This window comes from Agelaius tricolor, unplaced genomic scaffold (assembly GCF_023055355.1).
Source record: "Agelaius tricolor isolate 1412-34295 unplaced genomic scaffold, bAgeTri1.0.p SCAF_27, whole genome shotgun sequence".
NCBI classification, from domain to species: Eukaryota; Metazoa; Chordata; class Aves; order Passeriformes; family Icteridae; genus Agelaius; species Agelaius tricolor.
In genome coordinates this window covers 10,006,242-10,025,749 of record NW_027269287.1, presented here as the reverse complement: position 1 = coordinate 10,025,749, position 19,508 = coordinate 10,006,242, and the positions used below count along the sequence as shown (strand labels likewise).

At 36.1% G+C, this 19,508-nt stretch overlaps 1 protein-coding gene across 5 annotated transcripts in view; it reads right to left on the bottom strand.

The window, feature by feature from the left end:
* TRPM3 (transient receptor potential cation channel subfamily M member 3) overlaps positions 1-19,508 on the bottom strand; it is a 413,447-nt gene that overhangs the window by 296,122 nt on the left and 97,817 nt on the right. The window lies entirely within an intron of this gene.

Here is a 19,508-nt window from a genome sequence, read left to right as displayed (position 1 = left end):
CAAAAGACTGTGAGAGCTAAGCTGACAATTTTAAAGGCCAATCCTATAGCCAAGTTGAGATGCAGCTCAGTTCATGACTTAAACAGAACTTATAAAAGAAGGAGAGCAACCTTCTTTTGCAGACAGACAGTGATGGGATAAGGGGAATATTTTAAAATAAAAGAAGACAGATTTATATTAGGTTTTGGAAAGAAATTCTTTGCTGTGTGGGTAGTAAGGCACTGGCACAGATTGCCCAGAGAAGCTCCATCCCTGGAAGTGTTCAAGGCCAGGTTGAATGGGGCTCTGAGCAATCTGGTCCAGTGGGCTGCATTCCTGCTCATGACGCGGGGATTCAAAAGAGACGATCTTTGAGGTCCCTTCCAACTCAAACCCTTCTATGTTTCTATGATTACATAAAAATTATTCAGACTGTGTTCCTAGGTAGCAAAAGAAAAGGAAATTATTTCAAAAAAATATCAGGAAAGGGGATAAACACCTCAATGTTTCCGGGACACTAAAGACTACTAATGGCTGTCACAGTTAAAACCAAATATACTTATCACAAAATCAAGACATATTTGGGAAAGCTACCAAGCTCCCTTTCTCATAAACAAATTACAATCAATATGGCTCATTTAGGAGTGGAAAGTTTATGTCCGGTTAGGAAATGTGATATGGAATGAGTAGGAGGCTCAGCTGGAATCATTAAAAGCAGTGAATCAGCCCTGGCTCCCTACAACTTACATGTTTTTCTCCCCTGCTTGACTCAGCCTAGTCTAGTCGGCCACTGGAAAATCTGTAGGATAACATTTTCAGAAAAACAGTAATATCAGCTACAAGTTGCAGCTGGTTAAAGCTGGCTATTCAAAAATCTCAGTTCCTCCGTCTATATGCAGACAGATATTAGAGATGTCTGTGAGTTTTTGATTCTTTCTAGATTAATTTCACTTATAATACTTAAAAATTATTTCACTGCCAGTTTTTTTTTCTCTTTTTGCTGTAAAAATCAGCCCAATAACAAGAAGTAAATTAACAATACAGAAGACATTTGATAATGTCCTGCCAAGTACAAAAAATAAACCAACCAACCAAGCAAACAAAAAACAAGAAAAAATGAAGTTATATCTTTTAAAGATCTTATCAAAGATGCAGAAAGATTCTTAATACTGGTTACATACAGTGACAGAGAAAAATAACATCTCAGAACATTGGAAAGTCAAATGTGAAACTTTACTATCATAGCAATGTTATTGTTGAATAATTACATATTTCCCTAACCCAGACAGAGAAATAATCTGAAAAGGTTTGAAAATACATGAGAAAGTGAAGGCCATGTGGGTTTAACACCATGTGGGTGCTACTATCTTGCTAGTAAATTTTGCTAAACTGTATAAATTTTGCACATAACAGTCATGATGGCACCGGTTAAAAACTCCAAGGGATTATACAAAGTGCTTACACTAACGGTGTTCTAAATTACAACTAGAAGTTGAAGGAAAAATAATGATGTGTCAGAAAATACACCACTAACAAAGACAATTTTAAATATTCACATTAACAAGGTTGCACAGCATAAATAATTAATGACTGCCAAACACATTTAAGTGTTTGAAAATTCACCTATGGAAGCTATTTAAAAAATAGATGACTACAGAATTCCCAGTTAAAAAATCCCAAACAAACCAATCAAACAAAACCTTGAAAATGCCAAATGTTAAAAATTATAAAGAAAGCAAATGCAGTAGACAAGGCCACTTTTTGGTGATGGTCTATAGCAGTTCATATATTGCTCCATGTGAATATTTCTGTTAACAGCACAACTAGCAGCAATGGGAGCAGAAACAGAACAAAAGTATACTTTATTTATCCCTAATGCTGCCCTATGGAACATTTTCTTTTAAGGGATAGATAGCAAAGCAACAAAGTAGCAACTTATGTTAAATTAAGAAAGGAAATGGTACATTAGCAATATCATGAGCCACATCCCAGCAGATCAGCTTTGCTCTCTGCAGACAATGAGAAAAGAGGTGTGTTTTCTAGCACAGAGGAAAAATAAGGGTTTGGAGGATTACCCCACATGTGCATTAGATGCTTTCCAACTATATAACAGTAGCCTAGTTGTGTAAACTCTTGCTCTACAGAGTATTGATAACATCTGTGCAACTTCTTAAAATCTGCAACTCTCTGTATCTACCTATCACATTGTAATAAAATGTTTTCAGAAGTCAGTTCTTCAGGGTATAGAAATCATTAGATACAAAAACCACCTGAGACTCAAGTCTTTCAGAGACCATGATAAGATATACCATGTCTTTCTCTAATGATGCATCCTGGGGTCTTGAGGCTATTGGCTGATGTCAAGACATCCCTCAAAATATAACAGCAATTGCTAACAACATTCAGATTTTCAGCTTGTTGTATATAAATGCTTTATGGTAATTTTATTCTAAACACTAGCCTGTCCTTAAACATTTTTTTAAAAATAATCCCTCAAAGCTTCGTTATCTGAGAGAGCATTTTAACAAACTTTTTTTTAATCCCTTTTGACATAGTTTACCTAATGTCTTTTTTCCCCCAATTTTCAAACCCCATCTCTCAGGATCACCTGCCACCATAACTTTTTTCAGAGCAGCAGTCTGAGGTAATGGTTGATTTCAGCACAAGTCTCATTGCATAGTCCATCATTCTCTTTCTGGACCAGAGAGATGGAAGAGATGATGATGATGATGATGATGATGACGATGATGATGATGATGATGATGATGATGATGATGATGAAGAAGAAGAAGATGCCTTTAACCATACTGTTCTCCTTCCACACTATGCAGAGGCAAACAGCCTGCGCTTTGAAGCATGTCAAAGGAGATTTAGGTGAAATGCTGTGATTTTTATTTTTTCTCCAAAAGGCCCCTCTCACTGCATGTTTTATCCCAGAATTTGAACGAGACAAAGATTCTTTCATGGGAAGCTTTGTCTTGATAAACCTTTGACTTCCCTCTTAGACATAAGTACTTTGATAGAGTCTGTCTCCCTTTTTTAACCTTAGTTACACTAAAAAGCTTATTGCTTATATTTTTATACCAATATGGTTTTAAGGGAAAATTCCTCAAGTATTCACAATGTTGTTTCACTTATCCATCTTACTTTGAACTGAACACCCATGTAGTGCCAATACCATCAGAACTATCACTGCTAATTTATTTTCTGGCAGACTAAAGGATTCCATCCAGCGTCATGGCATTCTGGGGAGACTTCAAATTAGATTAAGTCCTTAAATTGCACCTTTCACTGAACATTTTTCCATTTCATTTTGGTCTTTGCAGCTTTTCTTATTCAGACCTTTGAAAATCAGACAGATGGATTTCTAAATCTAACAGGTAGACCAGTAAGAAGTATGAACATGGAAGTATGATAAATAGGTGATGAAGTAGCATCAGTGCCTACAATAACATGCCAACCATTTTTCCATTCCACAGTCCAGAGACTGCATGGCTCTCACACAGAATTCTTCTCTGTACTTCCCTACTCTATGCCTGCAGTTTTCACCTGTACTTTCTCAGGAAGAGTAAAGGTCACTTCCCAAATTCACCTTGAAAATAAAATCACAAATTAGAACCTGGAAAACAGGAATTAAGCAAATAGGTAGCCCTCACACCACTAAGTTCTTCCACTTCTCATATAACTTAGTGTTTTCTATCTTTTAAAAATAATTATGCATACTGTTTCTATGACAACCAACCCAGATTCTTAATTAGCTTCCCTTGGTACTACTATTACTACTACTACTCCTACTCCTACTACATGGAAGAATAATAATTTCCTGTGGGTAGTTTTCCCATGTCTGGGCTGTAATTCAAAGCCTGACCTGTCTGTCCTGGGTTATATACAGTATGCAAAGAGCCTCCAGCTTTGGAGAGTTTTTTTCCTGCCAAACCCTTTCCCTCTCTCTGGTTTGGAAAGAGATTGGCAGCTGAGAGATACTGCAGCAGCATGGAAAGCAGCTAGAAGACACCCATAAGCTGATGTTATTTGGGTTTGACAGGAAAATAATTAATTCTAGTCATATGATCAAACATTTATGGATCCTAAGGGAAAAATCAATATTTTTAGGAGACAAAGTTTCTGTGTGTCTGCATGATTACTACCTCCAGGGTCTTGTGTATTACCAGGACAGCTAAAATGTATAAATTTTATACAAAATAAAAACAGTATCACTGTTTTATTTTGGTCTTGTATCTCACATAACATTCAGCAACTTTAAAAGGTTGAGCTCCAATGTGGTAACACATATCCACTCACTGTTCTATATAAAGTCCTTCAATCTCTTCTGATAAGCTTGTTTAATCTCCCCTTATTTAATGCTAACATTAACATTTCATGCTTAGCTAGGAAAGACTATTTTGTTGCTGGCTTGTGGTGTTGTTTTTGTTGGGGTATTTTTCTGAAAATGGCATAAAACATTAGCAAGACTTTTCACTTAGACATAAAATCAAATTAGTTAGGAGAAATTTTATAGGTTTTAGAAATTTTAGAGGTTTCAAAATGTGAAAACTCAGTAATTATTGAGTGAACACTACCAGACTGTGAACTACCAAAGTATGAGTGGTCTCACTAGAAAGTTTATAGGAACATGGTTAGCCTAGATGACCTAGTGCTGTATCTTTTCTCCTGCTTTTAAAGTCTGCAATGGTAGGCTGAACTCTTTTCCTTTGAGATACACATGAAACATCATAGATTTCTCATATTCCCTCTCAAGTGTCTGATACAACACCACCACTGAAGTGGTGTTGCAAAAATGAATTCTGAGCAGCTCTCAAAAAAAACCTCCAGATATTTCCCTCATGCTTTCTTGTTGACTTTTTTCCCAAATGGCATGTGGTACATCTATGAACACATCTTTTTCCTTTAGGAGTTTCATGGTCAATGGAGGTGAATTTTGATGTGTGCTTCACAGTCAGCAAGTTCCACTTTCCTAATTCAATCATCAACCTTGCATCAATTTATATTAGTTCCTAAATCATGAATTGTTTCAGAGATTATAAGATGTTAATTATGACTGGCATAAAAATCATGGCACTCAAAATTTAGATATAAAATCCTTTAAATTTATTCACTTTTTTATACTTCAAAATGGTCATAAGCAGTGCTGCTACTTAAAACCAACCTGTGCAGATCATAAGGCTTAGGCTATATTTTTCCCAGGCCCTCTAGAAACACTTTGACATATTGTTTATGTTGCACTTCATAGTGCAACTTGTATTCTGTATTTCAGGGTGCCTCATAACCTGTGCCATTCTCCCATCACCACTATTGCCACAGTGTCCTGCTTTGACCAAGGACAAATTCTATTCCCTTGCAAAAGCCATGAGGGGGCAGAGCCTGGAGCAAGCGTGGGAGATGGAGCAGTCAGGCTGGGATGCTGCTGGCTGCAAGCTGAGTCAGGCTGGGCTCAGTGACATTTTCCATGTCAATTGCCCTCTGTTTTTGAACACTTTAGTTATTAATATCAATGCTGGGGGTTTTTTTATTTCCTTATCTCATTGGTGTTACCAGAATTGTTCCTATCTCAACCCCATGATCTTTGCCTTTTTGTGGCTCCAGCCACCCACAGGAGGTGGGGAAAGAGAAGGGAAGAGGAAGAAGGCAGTGTGGTTTGGAGTCTCGGGGGTGGGGGAGAGAGAGGGGAGCACTAAAATGTGGGGGTACCATTCCTAAACCAAGACAGTCACAGGGCTTTGTGGACATCGGATGAAGAGTTAATGACATCTGTTTATGTTTCTTCAAGGATACTCATATTAAAACTTGTTTGCAAATAAGAAGATGAGATTTATAAAAAAGCATAGCCAGTAACTTCAAAAAAATCCAAAAACTTTTTTCTTTTCTTTGGCCACTCACAATCACTTTTTTTTTTAAGCCTCATCCACCTTACAAATTGGTTGAGACCTTCCTTCCACCATCACACAATTCCAGCGAGAACTCAGAAAGGGAAACCTCTGAAAAATGGTGGTTTTGTCATCTTTAAGAAAGCAGGACTAATCACATGACCTATCCATGTCACAGAAATCTAGAATTTTTCAATTACATGCAGAGCACTAACTGTACTTGTAATTCCTTAATAAATCAGAAACTTGGACTGCTATTCAAATTTTGTTGCAATTTACCATGAAATTTAATCCTTTATTTAACAGTAATAAGGGTAATTTGAAGAGTTCTTCTGCTTCATTTTATGCTCTGCAAACTTGAAATTATTCTCGCTACCATATAAATCAAAAATGAATTTCCTTCTAACTGTTGGCAGTGCTTTCTACCTGCAGAAGACCATCCAGTGCAAGCTTACTCTGCTGTGATTTATCTATCAATGAATTTGTCTGGCTTGGGTCATACTGGATGATTTGATCTTTTCTATCACTGCTCTAAATTAAGCAAGTCTCAGTGCTCCCAACAACTTTGGTGACATTTGCATGTACTATTTCCAAAGCAGCACACCAGCTTCATTGCATTCAAGAAATACTTATAGACACCCATTAGTGCCCTCAGTTGTTCAATGACTTTTATGCAAGTATAAATTAATAAATTGACCTAGCATCATTGTAAAGAAATCTTAATTTTAAAAGCTAGCTTTTTTTGCAACAGTACTCTGAATAATATATTACTATTAGGTGAAGAAGAAGTTATTTATCCTATATTGTCTAAACCAACTCAAATAGATTTTCATGTGGGATGCTCCATGTAATTAGCATTTGATTTGTCATACTAAAAAATATTAGTGTATCTTAATTGGAAATAATTAGTTATTTTTGTACAACTATCTTTACATCTTAGCTGGGATCTTATAAAATGAAACATAATTCCTTCTGACGGTGGTTGTATCCAAGCATTCTGAAAACACTTGAATCTGACTCATGTCAATATAGCATTAGATCAGATGTGTTTTCTGGAAAACAGGTAATTTATACTCATTTAACATGTCCACTTGAGCTATATGCATCAGCTAAGTCCCCAAGGTTAAATATGAGCTCAGAATGGTACAGTTTGTAATTACTGAAAGCTTCCATCTGACTTCACATCTACTAGAAGTGCATCCTTTTCCACAGTGGCCCGGTTCACCAATAAACTAGTGATGTGCTTAGTCTGAGCTGCTAAAACCAAACATCTTTCACACATTCCTAGCACTTGGGGGTTTGGTTTTGACACTTGAGGAAGTCATTTGCTGCCTTTGCACAGTGGTCTTTTCTACTTCAGCTTGAGTAAAATACTACCTTCTGTCTATGTAAAAGCAGCAAAAAATAAGTACTTGAACAGGAGGTTTCAGGAAATAGTGTTAATTAAAGCAGTATGTTAAAAAATTAGTGGCACAATACCAATGCCTACTAAAAATGAAAACAAGAGTTTGTGAACACCATTTCCCCTTTTTTTCTGGAGCTCATTTACAGCCTGATTATCAGCTGTGACCTCACATGCAGCTCACAAGCACTGAGAGCTGCAGCTGTGCATTCAGGTTACTTGAAAATAAGGCTGCAAGCACCTTCCTGGTCCTCTGTTTATTTACTCTCAAATCCAGGCCTGCTGCCACTGCTCTTTTTACTTCTTTGAACAAATGCATTTTAAAGACAAATGTCTAGAAATTCATTAAAAATGTATTTCTTGGATGAGTTTAATAATTGAACTTAAGAGCAATTTTGACATTATATTCTTGGAAAGGTCTCTCAAAATCCTAACCAGTGCATGCTTAACTGCTTTTCTCCTGTTTGAGGGTCTTATTTTAGGCTGAAATACATCAGAGGTTTTTTGAACTGTGCAATTTTTGTGAGTTATATTTTTCACAAATATTACATAGTTCAAAAATGGTTTGGGGCAAAACAACAACTATTATTGTATTTTTGTTATATTATCTGATTATTAGGGTCTTTTGTCAAGACCAAAAATAACCAGCTAAACTTTTCATAAGCAGAAAATATTTTCTAGTATTTACCACCTCTAGGGGTGTGAGGTGGTGGCCTGAGGTGGTAATAGATGCAGGAGCAACCAGAATTAAAATTTCATGGCAGAGAAGTAACAAGAGAAGAGGGGAGAGACGTACTTTACAAAGTAAAACCAAAACCTGCTCATTTCTGAAACATCTGCTGACTAGTAATTTCTCAGCAGTGAAAACTACTTCCAAAAACCAATGCATTTATTTCTGTATCATTTATAAAAAATCAGGTTATTGAAGTGCAACATGTTAAAAAAAATGGTTTTTCATATTAACACATTAATTATTATTACAGTTTTTTAAAAATCCACACCTTTGACATAGAAAGATATTAAGGAAGTTATGTAGTGCATGTCAAAATATTCATTCCAAATCCTGCATTTATCATTTAGCAACTTATTACTCATTATTGCTCTACTTCAAAATCAACACAAGAGTCACAAGTGAAGGGATTTACTATTCAAAATGTTATAGCTCTTTAATAGGGCCACTGCAATCTAATAAACTTGTGTATCAACACTGAGATTTATTTGAAGAAGCTGAAAGTATCAGTAACATTCATCACCATAAAAGTATAATTCATTCAGCATGGACACAGTGGAATATCTTAGGTCTGAAACCCACTAAGAGTACCCATTAATATTATATTTCAATGTTTACCAAAACTAAAACTTGTACTTTAGTTACCAGGAGCCAGATTAAAAAAAGAAATTCCACCAAGACTGCAACACAAAGCCCATATCAAGAAAGGACCAACATTTTCCTGAACCTCCTGCAGGGAAAACAAATATCAAACTTGGTTTACCTTTACTGAAAATTTTCAGTATATCTGAAAGATAGTTCACCAAAAAATTCTTAACCTTAACTTTATTGCTGCATAGACATCTACAGAAATAATAGTCATAGTGAGTAAAGAGTTCTACAATTTTAATTCTTGTTGAAATGAGTATCTGATTAGATGAGAAGGATTAACATGTCTTAGACTTTAAACTGCAATTTGGATTTGTAAACACAGCTGTCTGATATGTCTGCCATGAGGTAAAATGAAAATACCAATGCTCAGATTTTACCTTTTTTTTTTTTTTCCAAGTCTTAAAAACAGGAAACTCCACAGACTATCCCAGGAAGACTGTAATGCAGGACAACTTTGTTGTAATGCAAATGTGACTATTACTGCTCAAGAATCGGAAAGAAGAAGTGAGCTATAATGGCCAGAAATACAGGAGAAGACTAAAACATAGAGTTTTCATTTGCAAAAAAAAAAAAATAAAACAAAACCTTTTCATGTACAAAATAGCTGTCGGGACAGTAAAAATATCTATGGCTTACTGCACTATCAAGAACACATTAAGATGGAGAACTGTCAAATTTAAATATCAGACAGGCCTTTTACAAAGTGCCTCCTCTATGACAGAATCACTGGTAATCACATAATCCTCCATCAAGGCAATTTTCCCTTTCTGTTTCTAGGAGAAGCTGAGCATGTATGAGAAAATGAAACATTAAAAAAAGAGAAAGCTACCTAAGGAATTTCACATTTTATATTAGTGAAGGGCTGGCACCCTGGATAATTACTGTCAGAAGGGTCTTGCCTGAAGGACTTCCTTCAATTGAAAAAAAAATTGAAGAACACTACTACAAGCAAGAATAATAAGTGAGCTGTCAAATTCATATTTTCAACACCTTTTTCCATGTTACTCTCTTCTTTTTTTAACCAATTTTAATTTTTTTGCCACTTCCATTTGGAATGTCTAACCAATTTGTAGGTTTTTCTGTCAAATTTGTAGAGTCCTATTAGAACAGCAATGGGCAAACAATTTCAAGATGTGTCAGTATTTTTTCCTGAGCTCCTTACTGTTTCCAGTGCAGTATCCACTGAACACCTCAATTCCCTATCACTTTTTCCCCCTCCTTTGCACCAAAAGGCTCAAGCACCTTCAGACACTTCATTGGAATCCAGTTAGCAGATTTCAAAGCAGGAAACATGGAATGCAACAAAAGTCTTAGCATGGAGTAAAAGAATCATGGAAAGCTTCACAGCATCATGGGGAAGCTTTAAATAACAGACAGCAATAATCAGGAAGTGTAGCATTGCATATGATCCTTAAGAAAGGATAAAGAATTTGGGACTGGAAAGTCTCTTGCATATGATAAGACAAACTTACACAGCAAAGCAGGTAAGAGTTTCAGGCTTCTACCTCCCTCAACTTTTACACCCCTCCCTAAACAGAGCCCCACTGACCCACACTACTTAGCCCAACATCCTTTCTCACCAGGAGATATGAAGACCTTAGGAAGTGTTGACATTTACAGGTTTCCCCTCAGGATGTTTCAGTCCTCTAGCTGCTGTAAAGTTCAACAGTGTTCTGAGCCAGAGATAATTTAACATGTTCTCTTCAAATGTTCAATTCCTATGAACTATGCCTTAGGAAAAGACCCCCACACCCACTGCCCATCATGCCTGAAACTCATGAGCTTGGAGTTTGGTTTCCACAATTTCATGTGATCCAGTTGCTTCCAACTGAAGACAAAATTACTTTCTCACACCAATAAACCTTTCAGATCCTGGCAGCTGGCAGCCCCCCATCCAGCAGTGGTCCCTTAAGCACAGCATAACATTGTTATGCTCATGACTGGACCAACTTTTCATATTTAGGGAGGTCAACCACTTACATCCATGCTCAAAGCCTTAAGGCTCAAAAATCTAAATCTGCTCGTTTCCTTCACAATGATTGTTTAAGAAAAAAAGTCTGCCAATATTTTACTTTTTATTATCTTGTTTTTGGTTTTTTTTTTTTTTAACTTTACCTTTTTAAAAAAAACACTAATCTGGTCTGTTTAAAGCAGTAAATTTTCCCCCATTTCTGTACTCAAAATGTCACTTAACAGCTCTTCAGAAACCGAAATTTTATACAATAATGAGTGGAATCAAAATAAATCAATATTACTTATTTACTTGTTCCCAGTGCCTGGACTGAAAAGGTAAAATATAAATGGAGCACTCTGCAGTAGTTTAAACTGAGTAGTTTAAAGATATTTTACTTGACAGTCAAAATATAGTCTACATAATACACGATTGTCAGGATGTGCAGCAAAACTTATTTAGTAAAAATGGGGTTCAATGTTATGACTAAGCTCTTCAGACAAAGTCTCAGTGTTGAAAAACAAGCAAAGTGGCTGAGTTTCTGAGTCTTGTAAGAAATTGAAGAGGAGGTACTGGTACTTTGCATGCCTAGGGAGAAGCTAGGTTACCTCTACCATATTAAACACTTTTGCTTCTTGTGTGCTGGTTCACTCACAGGCATTCACTGCCTACTGCATAAACTTAACACGCTTTGATCTCTTGATCTGCCTCACAATGCTAGACTTCTCTCTCCACAGAATAACTCTTCAGACATTTTCCCATTCTTTGCTGCTTTGCAAATATGGATGTACCTTCTCCGTAAAAAAATCCTGCTCCCTACTCTAAAGCTCCCTTATTGGATTCTTTAAATTAGTCCTTACAGCTCTCCTGAGCCTAACCTAACTGCATTTGTTCCATTAATACTTTAGGTTTCCCTTTTTCCTATTTTTTAACAATAAATCCCGTTATTATCACTTCATTATTTCACTCATTTGATTCATCTTTTCACTCTTTATAACTTCAATACCTTTCACTTCAGCTTTGTGGGGTTTGGGCTGGGGGTGGGGATAAAAAAACGTGTTGGCATGTATTTGAATAGCTAATACCAAGATCTGTGAATGGAGATTTTAAGCAACAACTTAATAAAAAAATGCAACAAAGTAAGAGCAGGAAAGTGGGAAAGACATTACTCATACAAATCAGAAAAAAAGAAATAGGACAAAAGTCAAAGAAACTGGGGAAGAAATTCAGAGTATGCTAGAAAGAAACAAGACATAACATCAAAGCTCGTACTCCCATATATTGTTAATTCTCCTATGAAGAAAATTAATAGACAAACTGTATTTTTTTCAGCATAAAAATCAATGAGATTTAGTATTGCTTCCTTTAAGACAAAAGGATGAATAACAGCAGCTCTAGTAACAACAGTTCACAACTGCAGCTTTTAAAGATCTCTATTTTCTAATTAATTCACACATACATGGATGGAAAGGATTACGAAGTACACCCTAAGTTTACAATAAGGACATTTATCCATGAAATAACTCCTCCTCCTCCTTCTCTTTAATGATATGAAGAGACAGTCTGGCCACATCAAGGCTTTTTTATCTCTGCCTGTTCTTTAGGGTATCTTGAACATATTTACTAGCTCCAAATATTATTTTACTTCAGGAAAAAGACAGGTGAACAGTCTAATTGTACCTATCCAAATAACAGAGAGACAAGAACTTTGTTCCAATTCTTGCCTAGGAAGTTCTCAGCTCCTCTGCACTAACACAGACTTTTTCAATTAAACTTGTATTTATTTCATCTTTTATTTACATTGCAAACAGAATGAAAAAGTGAAATGTTCTTATTAACTTGATAATAGGTATACATGTGGAATAGATACAGGCACATCACATTCATGTCATGCCCCAGCTTTCCCTGAAACAATGCATCACTTTGTTTGGAGACTACCATGTTTTTAAAGTTGGTGGTTCATCATTCAAAATTTATCTGTAGAGTGCAGCAGACATTCTGCTGGCACAAAATCTAACGCCTACCTAGAGGAAGTTCATGCTTGGAAATGAAAACAAAATTTGTTTCCAGTAATTGGCTTAAAAAGAGGAACAAATTATTTCATAGGTTGGTTGCAAAATAGGGTACTTCTGTCATTCTGCTGAATGTATGCTAAAGGATGTACCCACCCACTGAGACCCTGACAGCGTTTCTTGATTCAAGAGAGAAACTGTAGAGCAAAGTTCAGAGTCTAACAGGTTTCTGTAATGACTGTAGAAGGGATCCATCTCTGCATTGCATCACTTCCCTCCTTCCACTGAGAAATATGTGCATCTCATATAACATCAATAAATTGGTAAAGTACCATTAAATCAGGTCCTTAATATCCATAGATATGTTCTGTGGAGAGGGGCACTGAACACACCAGACCTATAGCGTTCTGGGAATTGAGAAAGAAACATGATTAAGCACTAGAAATCATGCTGGGGAAATTGGGCTTTATTGACGTGCTCCACCTAAAGACTGGGATGAAATCATTGCTATTATCCAAGAGCTCCTGTATGTTGTTCACTATATTTTCTCAATTTCTCCTAGATATATAACAGTGCCCTACTGCTCTAGCCATAGAATAAAAGTGATTTTATAATGATCAGCAGAACAATACATAAAGATTAATTTATGTGATGTGAAGAGAATGCTTTGGGTTTTCCTTTTCCATTTTTAACTTCACAGCATTTTTATCACTTACTCTACTTCAGTACTTCAGTGTCCAAGTGTCCAATAAGAATAAAGAACAAAATGCAATGAGAGAGATCTGGAGTACTGAAAAATCATGAATATGACATTTTTAACAGTAATTTTTAAACCTCTAATATCCTTCTCAGCATCACCCCATAATAAATGCAAGCATCAAATATGTTAATGCAATAAGAAGGAGAAAAAAAGACAAATTATCATGCACAGTTACAGTTATGAAGAATCTCAAACTACTTTGAGAAATTTTCCCTTACCTAGCCCCAGTAACATACATATATAATAACAAATGCCTCTTCTTTTCACAGGTAAGCCACATGTTAATAAAAGTTTTCTGTTTCTTTAACAAAGTGTTTTATAGTAGTTCGTGCTGATAAGAAGTGTATCAATAGCAAAGATATGAAATTCTGTATTTCATAGAATGTCATGAACCCTAAAATTTTTCAAACTGTTTCTGCTTCCCTGCTTCTCACCAAGAAATGAATCCTGGCATCATATTGTACTTGAAGTAACCTTGACAATAATTTGCTACTAGAAACACTCTAAACCCTAGGTCATTAAAAATTTTCAAACTGAGAACAATAAGTATGTATTAAACATACATCCTGCACAGAGACAGCACAGACTCAGCATTCCAGCCACCAGTTGTTTGCATCAGTGATCAAGTTTAATTCTGAGATCTCACACTGTGTCAGTTTCTTGCAGTTGATTCATCTTTGTAGTCTGAAAATAAAATCTCAGTGGCAACTCAAATGTAATTAAAACATTTCAGCATCTAGGGAAACATAAAATGGCTGACTAGAATGTAGATGCTTAAATAAGTCCATCTTACTGCAAGGAGTTTGAAGTATACATGGATTTCAGCTTTTCAGAAAACTCAGGCAAATCCTCCTTAGCTCAAGTAAACAAAAAGACAGCACAGTATCCACGAGGAGACAAATTTTAAAATGCAGAATACTTGGGGACAGGTGGAATATGTTTTGTTTGGTTTGTTTTTTTGTTCTTGGTTTTTCTTTTTAATATAAATAGTTTCCCGTATCTTCAGAGTGAAACATTGCAGTAAACATTCTTTAAAAAATTAAAAAGTGAAAGCCATGAGCCAAAACAGATAATGAGTTCATTAAACTAGCCATATCCCTTAAGTATTTATGAAACTTGAGGAAAAGCCTAAGTTTGTTTTTCAAAAAAAAATCCTTTCCTGTAGCTTGTAATTGCTAATGGGATGATTCTACCATCCTTCTGCATAAATAAATAATGGCAATATATTACTTTAGCCCCTGAAAAGGGCCAGGAAAATACAATTATCTCAAAATGTCGTAGTATATTTAACAAATAGTTACATGCAACCTGGGCACTATAATTTTAGATTTCCCATAAGTTATCTATTGTAGCTTTATTCAGCCTTGATATTTTTTAAGATTCAGAAAATAGAAATTTAAATAAATCCAGAACCTTCCTAAAAATAAAATCAGGACTAAAAGTGTCATTAATTGAACATTAAAATGTACACTTAAAACATTTTAGAAGTTGGGCCATCTCCCAAAATTTGACATCTGAAAATTTGAACAATTTCAGATCTACACTACAGCAAAAATTTGTTCATAAATATTTAGAAACAATGTGACAGCTGTGCACAATATATTCATTATTAAAATAAGTGCCTTGTGCAATCTTAATGTTATAGATACTAACAAAAAGGGAATTTTGTGCAGTTGAAAATATCTTGCATTACAATAGTATCCACTCAAACTGAAATTTTTACACTAACCATATGGTTTCTTTCAAACAAATGGTGCTGACTTCCTTAAGGATTATCCTTTTCTTTAGTTTAGCATTTCCCCCCATCTCATGTTTTAAAAATGCATTTTAGCTGCCTTTAAAAAACCTGAATATTTTTACTGCCTCATAAAATCACATTCTCTATCCATGAATGCAACGTGTCTGTTGAATAACAAAATAGTAATACCTCTGTGGAGGTAATTTTTCCATCTAAAAGTGTAAACACACTTTTAGATTGCATCTTTTAGTTTACACGTGCTTCACCTTTGCTCTACAAACTGTTCCATCACTCCTGTGCCCTTTGGATTGATGCAAGGACTGATACAAGTTGGACACCTGAGTACAACTTATCATCTTGGCACTGACTGTGAATGTGGTACTCCTAGCAGAGGCTTTCTCTGTGCATGGCAGGGTCTGTCCCAACAGCATCCTGTTGGGACAGACCCTGCCATGCACAAAACAATTCTCCTGCTCATGAAACAATGCCTGTAAGAACATAAAAAAGTATATGAGTCCTGCCAATGCATAAATACCTCAACTAATGGGGCTGAATCCCATCTAGAGAATGAAATGCAGGCCATGACAGTAATTTTATGTGCAATAATTGAAATCAACCAAAATTGCACCAGTGCTTTGCTTTTCAGATAGATTCCTGCTGCATTTAGAAATGTCAGAAAAGGATATTCAGTTCAATTTTCTGTACGTATATGAACGACAGCTCTTTTTGAATGAATCACTGCTTCTTGGAAATGCATACATGACCCAAAATGTCTATTTCTGATTTTAAAATTGTCAGCGGAGTAGCTTCTGGAAACTTATATTTTGCAATGTGCAGTGCTCTGATTATTCCAAAGATGGGTTTTTATTAGATGTATGTAGCATTGGAGTCCCTGAGTGGGCAAGGATAGGCTGGATTTAAATCTACACAGGGACTTCACCTATCACATTCCATCCTGGGCTGCAGACATCTCACTGATCAGGAGCTGGGCTGTGTGGGGACCAGACCAATCAGCAGTTGAGATCTCGGCATTTTGAATTCCCTATTTAAGAAGGCTCTTAACAGTAAAACATGCTGTTTGTCACATGGACCATTGAGGTGTGCGTGTTGCCCCTGTCTCCAACCACCAACCCCATGGCCTCTAAATGGAATAGATGCAAACTTGCCCTCTCTCAACCACAGCTCCTGGCATACTTGCCTGTTAGAACATAGCATCTTACCAAGCCTTTCCTGACACTTGTCAAATCATATCCTAACTTTCCTCTTTGAGGAGCTGCTGGATTGAGCTCTGTGAGATATCTGCCTGACATAGTGTATTCAGGGTCTTTAATGTCACTCTACATTCTAGCATGGGGAGGAAAATCCTCTACAAGAAACAACAGCTATTTTTGACAAGGTATTTTAGTTCTTGGTAGGGTTGGTACAGTATTTGTTTGTATATATCACTCTTACAACATTAGATTTTGCTCCTCTATTTTTAACTGCACCATAAATGCATAAAACCTGCACTGCAGCTAAATTATGGAACCAGAAAGCTGTCTCAATTGAAACAGACACTTCCCAAACCTCATGAGAGCAGCTACTCAAAACAGTCTGCACAAAGTAAATTTTGTCACTGGTTTTGAAAGCATTTACCCACAAATCCTGACAGCTGCCAATACTGAAGCTAAGCTTCACCACACATCCTTGAAGCATCACACAAACAACCGCCTTTCCAGTATTGCAACAAAATGCATTTATGTGGGGAAAAAAAATCTATAATGTCAGGAATGCATCGAATACATGAAATTCCTAAAAAGTAAGCAGGCAATACTTGCAAAAGAACCATATAAAAACCCATGCAGCCCTAGGCACCTGTAAGATTCACTGCAGAAATGTAAGGTGCCCTAAAGTCAAACCTCACACAGAAAAAGAAAAGATCTTTGTGACAGGGTTTTTGCTCTTCTGATTCTAAGCACAGTCACACAAAGCCCTTCAATAAGTGCCAGTTATCATATAGTAACAACGCCGTCTCAGGCTGCCTAACATACATTCCTGCTCCTAAAAGCATTCAGACAAAGTACACATCTAAGAAAGCCTTTTAATTTCAGAAAGGAAACAGCCTTCTGCAAAAAGGCACTATTGGTGGCCAGCAAATTTAAGTCTCCTACAGTGCTACTTATGCAGATTTTGTAAAAAGGTGTGTTCAATGACTTTAGAATGAAATAAGGAATTGAACAGAGAATGTAGCAGACAACAACCTAGTAAGATACTCATCTGAGGATAGTGTTTCAATGTTCTTCTCTGTAAAAAGACCTTCTGATATATGAAATAGAGCCTACTTGAATAAATGAACTTCAATCAGTTTCTGATTGTGCCTTGGTTTTGTTTTTTTACTATCATGTTATCACTTACTATAAAAGTCATATGAAACATGAAAGACTAATGCAAATGATACATTTTCTTCTCTGCATATTTTTTAAAAAATTTTAATTCCCTAGTTTCTCAATTATTAGCTAGCAGATAAAGATCATGGGTTTCTTCCTCTGAAAGGCACCAGAAAACAGTAAGTAATAATTCTCACACAAATTATATTACAGCAATTGTTGGATCTCTTTAAATCACAAATTGTGTCAAAAATACGATAGAACTTGTTTTGTGTTTTATTCGTGTATTTGTTTAGCGAAAACATTTTTTATTCTGTTTTTATATGGTGGCACTTGTCAGTTACAGCACCCACAAGGGACTTTACAAGCAACATGAAGAAACATTTCAAGGTTATAACAGCATACATATTTGAACATGATAAAACCAAATTTGATGGAATATATTCAGGGCATCTTGCTATGAATTAGTGCATGAAAACAAGGCAGAACAGTAAAAGTGGCCTGAAAGCTCCTTAGCTCTGCTGCTTTCCAGAATATAATTCAGTATGGCAACACACGGGGTTCATGCAGACACTGAAGGGCTGCAGTCCTGTGTGGGGTGCATCAAAGAGCATGACAATAAATGAAAACAGTGACTAAGCATAAAGCAGCTGCTAGAATAAAGCTATTTTTCTGACCTTTAAACACTATGCCTTACACAATGGGTTGATCCAGATTTCTTTTCTATGTCCCTTTTCCACAGGGAGTTCTCAATTGATTCCTCTTATTGAAAACCGTGTTTATTTTTATTTATAAACTTACTATGATTCATACTTTTGCATTGTGAGATTGTATTAAAAATATTTATTATTCTTTTTAACCCTGCACAGTGGATGGGAATTCAATATCCATAAAGGTTTCCCTAAGACAGTAGAATATGGTTTAAATCCTTGAGCATTCCTTACAAAGTAGGAGAGTTCAGAAAGGCTAAGACCGCCTTATAAAAATCTCAGATTTTAAATATAGGTCTTTTACCCTCAAATAATACTTTTGTATTATACTTACTCTTTATAGCAAAAGAGTAAAGCAGTTGCAGAACAACTGCAAGGCAAAAAAATATGCAAAAAAGCATGGAATAGACATGGAATAAACTATAGAATTTCACAGAGAATTCAATTATTAAGTTCAATTCACTGATTGGCATCTTGGTCTCAACAGAAATGCTATTTTTCTACTGTATTAAACTGTTTATTAGCTAGTAAAAATAAAGCAAAACAGATAAAATTCTGGTGTCTTCTGAATGTATTTGGAAACTCAGCATTTCTTCTTGTAATCTTTATTCAGTTTACAGAAAAAAGAAATCCACCATCTAAAAATGGCAGTGAAAAAATACATGCAATTTTATTGGGCACAAAAAAGTTTTAGAAATATGAGAAGAGACTAAAGAGCAGATTTCATTTACCTGTGCTGAAGAGTCAGCAGCAGTACAAAAATGAACTTGTTACAGACAGCTCACACCACCCCCAAGACACCTCAGTAATGTCAATGAAACACAGAGGAAGGCCTTGGCCTTCAGTCCAAAAGCTGCTGGTTTGTAACAGCACCTGCCACAGAGGGAATGGTGTCCCTGAGTGCTGCAGCAACCCAGCCAGAAGGAGCAGGAGAGCAGTGTAATTCCTGGAGACTGCCCAGTGCAACACCACCTCTGCCCTTACTGCATGGAGGCATGGAAGACATAGCTGGGGCTGGCATAGCAGGGAGTGGGCATGGAAAAGCTGAGCACAGAAAAAGAATTTAAGGAGTCTTTCTTGTCACCAAGGAAATTGACAGATTATGGCATGAAATGTTCCGCAATGGAGAAAGACACCAGCCTAAAATAAAGTAAATAAAGTAAATAACTTAAGATTTAATAAAAGACTGGATAAGCCAAATCTTGCTAGATTTACAGATTAAATTAACCTTACAGACCACTAAAACATGGAGGATTTTTTTAACCAATTATTTGTATTCTAAACTCCTGGCTAGCTACACAGGTGGACCTGGAGATACTTGACA